Source organism: Arachis ipaensis, chromosome B09, assembly GCF_000816755.2.
Source record: "Arachis ipaensis cultivar K30076 chromosome B09, Araip1.1, whole genome shotgun sequence".
NCBI lineage: Eukaryota > Viridiplantae > Streptophyta > Magnoliopsida > Fabales > Fabaceae > Arachis > Arachis ipaensis.
The window spans coordinates 12,342,614-12,350,683 of NC_029793.2; the positions used below are offsets into that span (position 1 = coordinate 12,342,614).

The 8,070-nt window shown below is 36.1% G+C and overlaps 1 long non-coding RNA gene across 1 annotated transcript; it reads left to right on the forward strand.

Moving 5' to 3' along the window:
* LOC110266631 lies at positions 3,985-6,776 on the forward strand. The gene is made up of 2 exons (XR_002354077.1): positions 3,985-4,204; positions 4,982-6,776. It is a non-coding gene; the product is annotated as an uncharacterized LOC110266631 (long non-coding RNA).

Genomic DNA, 8,070 nt, shown 5'->3' on the forward strand with positions numbered 1-8,070 from the left:
GCCATTGTTGCCTTATTTTTGTGAGAAAAACGAGACAAAAAAAGATATAAAATATGTGTGGAGTATGCCAAGGGTTACATATCCTTTTATAACTAGTGATAATTTGTCTTCTTATATATCGTTTACACTGTAAACAAGATAATTTTGTATGTATCTCATTTACAGTGTAAACGAGATAAGTAAGAGATGCGGATTTCGATAATTTTTTTTAAATTATTTAATTATGTAATTATTATATATATTTTATTTATTAAAATAAAATCCCCCAAGTATCCGTGGAAGCACGGGAGAATGAAACCAGTATATTCTAATATCTACGCTTAATTGTAATAAATAGAAGTACTAAAGCCATATTTGATAAATAAGCATCACTCTAACTTTTTATATGGGTTAAGTACGATTTTGGTTCCTAACGTAGAGGCTAAATTTTTTTTTGTTTTTGATTTTTTTTTCCTACAAAATAGTCCCGAAAATTTAACTTAGTTTTAAAATCATCTTTTTTACTAAATTTTTTATTTTTATTACCAAATTACCCCTAATATATATATATATAAAGAAAACAGGAAAAATGGGAAAGGAAAGGTCGCACTTAGGGGGGTTGTTTCCAAGGAAGAAGAGGGGGAAGGCGGAAGGGGGAAGGGGGAAGAGAAGGTGGGGAATTTCCTCGCCGCTACCGTTGTTTTCTCGTTGCTACTGCGCAGATCTCGCCGTTTCCTTTCTTCCTCAGCACACACTCACACTAACGGCAAGAGAGGAGAGAGCAGATGGAGAGAGAAAGAGAAGAGAGGAATGAAGGATCTGGGGGAGATTGCATCCAGCTCGCCACACCTCTGCCCTCGTCGCGATTCGCAGCGCAGCCGACCACCACAACGCCCTCCTCGTCGCGATTTGCAGCCCGCCACCACCGCATTGATGTTCTCATCGCAATTCGCAGCGTCGCCACCACTGCCACAACCTTTTTCACGTGATCCGCCACCACCACAATAGCTTTCCTCCCCTCGCAATTCGCAGTCCACTGCCGCAGCCCCTCCTCTCCCACCACCGCCGCAGCCCTTCCCCTCGCGATTCGCAGATCACTTGCTCTCCCTCGAGGTCCCTGTAGCGCTGTTTCAATTTTTTATTCCTTTTTTCTTTAATTTTTCAGATTCAAAGGAAGGTGTTTTGCTTCTGTTTATTTCATTGTTGTTGTTGATGATGCTTCTGGTTGGTTCTGTTTATTCCTTTTATTCCATTGTTGTTGTTGATGCCTTTGGTTACTTCTGTTTCTACCTGCTTCTGTTTTTGCTTCTGTTTCTGATTCTGCTTTTGTTGTTGCTCTGATTCCATTATCCATTGTTATTGTTGTTGTTGTTCTTGTGATTTTTGTTGTTTGATTGTTGTTGATTCTGCTTCTGTTTCTGCTTTTACTTGTGCCTCTGCGCCTTTGCTTCTAGTTGATTTTGGGAAAGAAGGGGAAAGGGTATTTTCGTCTGAAGGAGAATTTTAAAACTAAGTTAAACCTTCAGAACCATTCTATAGTTAAAAAAATGTCAAAAACGAAAAAAAAATTTCAGCCTCTACATTAAAGACCAAAATCGTACTTAACCCTTTTTATATTCTCTCGTATCAATTGTATAAGTGTTTTTTACTAACTTAAAAGATATACAAAATTTTAGTTTATATAGCATAAATTGTATTCATGCTTTTATGCAAAAAATTATATAGCGCTTTTTTTTTTTTTTATTTTGAAGTCCCTAAATTTGTTATTTTTATAAAATTTTTATTGGTCAGGTCATTCTGTTGATTTAAATTTTTATTGGTCAAGTCATTCGATAGTTAATAAAAATATAATAATAAAGAACAGAGACCCCACTCCATTATTCGGTTAGTCAGTTTGTGAGTTAATACTTAAAATGACCTCTAAAATTTGACTCCTAATGCAATTTAGACCTCAAACTTTCAATTAACTCAAATTGTATCCTGAAAGTTTGATCCGTACCTTAATTTGGCCCTTTTGTCATTTTTCGTCACCGAAAAGCTAACTTGGTAAATTTTACGAGTCATTTTGAGTATTAACTCGTTTTAATTCTACCCCAACCATCAAATTTTTAACAATCAATATATGGTCAACAATTTTTTTTCCAGTTTTATCTTTCTTTTATACCTACCATCATTATTATCATCACACTATTCTCTCTCTCTCCTCTTAATCATTGAAGCAACCATCACTGGCCAAACAAGCCGTTGGAACTAAGAATCCAATACATCACTACATCAAAAGAAGAATCCAAAAAAATAAAAAGAAGAAAGTTTTAAGCTTTATTTTTTTAATCTTCACCCTAATTTATTCAAATAACAAAATCAAGTTTAATTTTTTCTTTTTATTATTTTTTGATTTTGGGGCAAAGAATGAATGAGTTGAAAGAAAAATTGTTGAAGAAGCTGAAATCAATCAAGCCAATTGGGTCTCAAGTAAGTTCAAATCCTTTAAGTGAAAGCATTAGTACGTTGATTTTTTCCAAAAAATTCCAACTTTCAACCTAAGTTCTCTCTTTGTTTTCCAAAAAAATGTTTCCAAGAAAATAGTTGTTGTCCATCATTTCCAGAGAACTTTGCTACAATAAATTTTTATGGTGGCCAATCCAATTAAAAGAAATCAGAATCCCATGACACCAAAAAAAGAGAGTTAAGTCTCAAGAGTCTTGATCCGGCCATTACAAATCCAACATCATAAATCGGCTTTATCATTCATAACTCGACATTATTCACATTATTACCCAGAAAACTAGCGTTATAGTTCGGCATTACAGTCATTAATCGGCATTCAACGCCATTAATCGGCCACTTACGTTACAACTCAGCCTAACGGGCTGATTTATAAAAATGAAACGTCCAACCTAACGTTTCACTTTATTATTGCTCTTTAATACATGCAATAAAGCAGAATCATAACGGACTAATACATCTTCGCCTACAAAAGGTATGATCTTCTATCCTAAAGACACATTGAATTCTCAATACTTACTTAAGTTTCGGAGTGCCTTTGCAGGTACACTCCCCCCCTGTTTCTTGCTCAAAGCTCTACGCAATTGGACACCCTCTTGGAATAAAGCTCGGATTGTCACAAGGCTTAAAGGTCGGCACCGAAGATAATAACTCGGCGTCGACTCCTAGAGACTGAGCTCTCCCTCCAGGTATCCATACAAGAACAAGTCTAATTTCAGAAAGTGAGTTTAAGTCTCGCCGATTCTGTGCGCACATGGTGTTGCTGTAGGCCAAGTTGGAAGCTTTTCACACTTGTTTACCTAGCATTATGCAGATCAGGATCACCCAAAATTTCCTAGCACAAACAGCGGAAGATTTAGAAGAGGAGTGGAGGCAGACGGCCAATCCGAACACCGCGACGGCGAAGAAGAATCAGAATACGCAGAGCCAGAGTAGAGGCAGATGCTGACTCACAACTGTGACGACGACGGTAACTCAGAGGCCGAAGTAGAGGATGGCAAAGGCTAATAGAATAAAGAAGCACGAGAAGAGGCAGATCCAGAAGATATGATAGGAGGTCAAAAACAGGGACCAAAAGTCACGATGAGATTCCGGCTATGCGTGTGGCAATCAGTGTGTGAGTGCGTTGATTGTTGTGACCGGAGTGTGTGAGTACGAGACGAGAGAGTTGAGAGACTGAGGTGAGATTTTGGAGAGATTAAGACTTAGCTGCTAGAGTTACCTAAGGCTTGTTTCTGCTCCCCAATTCACCAAAAACACAATTATTTGAGAGAAATGGAGGTTATTAGATTTTTTTTTAATTATTAGAGACTAAATTAATGCATACAAAAATTTTGCTGCATCGTTAAAACTGCTAGAAATTAACTATATGTGCCACGTCAGTTTTTTTATGACAGAAATAGATGGAAAAGCCAACTTAAACTACGTCTTAAAATTTCAAATTAAATTAAATTGTGGTCAAATTTCAGGATCATTTTGAGTATTAATGTTGACGACGCACTCACCTCTACACACTCTGACTTGGATCTCTCTTCTCTCATCTCACCCATAAATACTGATCTTCTCCACCCACGTGCGCCTTTCGTTGTCGTGCTTCCAACGACTCAAGAGGCACGTGACCGCCGGGGTGCACCGATCTTTCACCACCACGGAAGGGAACCGCCCTACCATCATCCACAAGCGCAGCCTCGACATTCTCCACGATCCTTGGTTCAACAAAGTATGTATAAATACTCTTAAATTCTCGATCTTAAATTTGTTAATCGTTATGATGTTAATCAAATTGGATTCATTGCTTTGGGAGCTACTTTTAGCTTAGATGACTTATTAATTTCATCCGAACAACCATAAAATTCTTCATAGTTGCTTGCTTATGAGTTGTAATAGCATATGGATTCAGTAACTATAGGGTGTGTTCGTGTTGTCAAATTATTTTTTTTTTTCGAACAGAAAAATCACGTTTCTCAGTTCTCTCTCTCTGTCTCTGTGTGTGTCTAAGCGCTATCTGATCAACTTCTATTTTTATTGAATTCAGTGGTAATACTAGTCTTAATCTTGGCATCTAATAGTTTCAACTTTTAGTTTCGGTCAAATTAAGTGCAAACTGCATTCTTGTTTGTGTATTACGTTAATACAAAAGAAGTACAGTTCTGTTGGGTATCTTGTCACAGTAAGAAGGCAGTCCGGTGCAAAGCATCTGGTGTTATGCAGTATGCACGGTCTAGGGAAGGGCCGCTTGTAATGTAGGCAACCTAAACCCTAAACTCTAACCACCCCCTCGGGGCACGGGCGGTGCCCGGCTGGAATTCAGTTGATGCTGCATCATGTGGTTTTGAGCCATATCATTCGTTTGTATGTTCCTTTCCAGTCATAAATTGGAAAATTAAACTTGCCGTGTTTACTTCTCTTTGTAATTAAAGATGTATTGATGCATATTAATTATCCTGTTTTATCCAAGGAATGGGATTAACTTCAGTGACATGTATTACATGGTCAGGTTTTGATTGCGAACATTGAGGAATATGCACCAGTAGTGTACACTCCAACAGTTGGACTTGTATGTCAGAACTATAGTGGATTGTTTAGAAGGCCAAGAGGAATGTACTTTAGTGCCGATGATTGCGGAGAAATGATGTCTATGGTCTATAACTGGCCCGCTGAGCAGGTCCTTAATTATCCACATCACACTATCCCATAATCTTTTGAATTGTCAATAAAAAAAAATCAATTACAAAAGAGCCATATAATTCTAAATGGCAAATCCTAAATTACTATGGAACTATCCAAATTGATGGAGAATCAATCCTATTTGCACATTGCATGAGACTCTTAACAAATTTTTCTTGAAGATTGAAAACACCCCAATCATGTCCACCATACATGTAATTCAAAACCATCTCTTATCACCTATCATCTGTGAAGTAGATTGAGTTTTCTTCACACCCTAAGCAAGTTTTAATATCCATTGATACAGACTCATTAGCACCCAAGAACAGAACTTTATCATGTAAAAATCTCATTTTTTTCCACTTCTTGTCTCCAATATCAAGTTTATAAACAGTAAAATACTTTGTTTTATAAGGACAAATCAATGGTTGTGTATCCTCAGATGATAAAAGATCTCCTTCTTTTACTACCAACCCGTCATCATTCACAAAATTCCCAATAAATCTTATCACCAGCAAGATTTCTTCTGCAAATACCACCAAGTACAAATTTCTTGAGAATTTATCTCCTAAATATGGTTTCTCCTCTTCATAATTCGCCTCCACAGTTGGTGTTAGAAGAATCAATCTTTAAGAATTTTCTCACAAATATTCCAAATTGTGAAGCCGAATTACGAGAAAATCTTTAAGAAGTTTGGAATATTTGTGGAAAAATTCTTAAAGAGTGATTCTTCTAACACCAACTGTGGAGCCGAATTATGAAGAGGAGAAACCATATTTAGGAGATAAATTCTCAAGAAATTTGTACTTGGTGATATCTGTAGAAGAAATCTTGCTGGTGATAAGGTTTATTGGGAATTTTGTGAATGATGACAGGTTGGTAGTAGAAGAAGGAGATCTTTTATCATATGAGGATACACAACCATTGATTTGTCCTTATAGAACAAAGTATTTTACTGTTTATAAACTTGATATTGGAAACAAGAAGTGGAAAAAAATGAGATCTTTACATGATAAAGATCTGTTCTTGGGTGCTAATCAGTCTTTATCAATGGATGTTAAAGTTTGCTTGGGGTGTGAAGCAAACTCAATCTACTTCACAGATGATAGGTGGGAAGAGATGACTTTGGACTACATGTATGGTGGACATGATTGGGGTGTTTCCAATCTTGAAGAGAAATGTGTTAAGAGCCTTATGCAATGTGCAAATAGGATTGATCCTCCACCAATTTGGGTAGCTCTATAGTAATTTAGGGTTTGCCATTTAGAATGATATGGTTCTTTGGTAATTGATTTTTTTTTTGTTTCTTCTCTATTTGACAATTCAAAAAATCTTGTAAAGAACTTAAGATTCACTAATTTTTTTTAAGTGCATATGACACATTACAATATATCTTTTTCTTTCCTCCTAGTAATCTATTCTAGTCTCTTTTTGGTAGAAACCTGTGTATTATGTGGTACAGTAATCACCTTTTCTTTTTTACTTCTAATTTAAAGAACATCATAAGCAAATTGAATTGAACAGTGTTAAACATTATGTTCTCTTATTTTTCATGCTTAGAATAAATGAAGAAAACATTTCGTTTCGTATATATCGGAATGGGAAATAAAAAACTATTGTTGTTTCTTGACTAAGGACAATGTATTGTTGTTGTACTTGTATATGCAGTAATGGCAGTTGCTGATATGGTTTTTTTGTTTTAACTCGTCACCTTATTCGGTTATTCCACTTATATTTGGTTTTGTGTTTATGTTTTGCTGCTTTACACGGTCATGGAGTTCTATTCTTGCTACTCCTGAGAGTGTAGAGGTGAAGTTATGATTGGATGACTAAAATTACTACATAAAATATTTTTTAAAATTATCTTTTGAATAATTTCTAGAGGTAGTTGTTATGGTGGGCTGCTCTTTAGTGGATGATGTTGGATTGCAGTATCTTGAAAATGGATGTCCACTTCTTAAGGGGAACTTTAGGTAAGTTTCAAGAAGTTTGCCTGATGAGTTGTGTGGAGCATAGAGACAGATATATGTATCACGGTGCAACTGTATTGGCTCCTCTGGCTTAATATCTCTAGTTAGTGGACATGTGGATCTTGTAGAGATACCTGAGTTAATACTCAAAATAGTCCTTGAAATTTGACCACCAATTTAATTTAACTCTCGAATTTTCAATTGACCCAAATTGTACCATGAAATTTTAACGCGTGTCTCAAGTTGGTCCTTCTGTGGCAAATTTAGTTGACACCTAGCAGTGGCACAAGAAAAATGACGTCATATTTCAAAAACCCAATTCTCTGTTCCTTCATCACTGAAAGGGGACGGAAATGGACGAAAGGGCCAACTTGAGGCACGCGTTAAAATTTTTGGGTATAATTTGGGTCAATTGAAAATTCGAGAGTTAAATTGAATCGGAGATTAAATTTTAGGGGTCATTTTGATTATTAACTCGACTACTCGAGTTTGTGACATGGTGACTGAGAAGTGTATTTATCATAACTTGATCTTACTGATTGCTCTGGCATCAATGACATTGGTAAATTTCTTGTATCTGTAATTAGACTTAAGTACCTATCTGGGTGTTTAGAACTCTTAAGATTGAAGTTAGGATTGTGCACAAACATATCAGACATTGGGTTGTCACAAATTGCTTATATATTGGAGGTGATGGGCTAGCAGCACTTGCAAGTGGATGTAAGAAGCTGATGAAGCTTAATGTGTCGTATTGCAAGAGACTGGCCGATTTAGATTTAAAACATTGTGAAAAAATACATGATTCTGGTTTCTGGGCCCTTGCTTTTTACTCACAAAACATGATTTAATATCTTATTCTCATATGTTTTTAGCCATTTGAATTGGTATCAAAATATATTTTTTAAGGAGTTGAGCTTCCTAATAAAGATTGTAGAGAAGAAGATTTAAA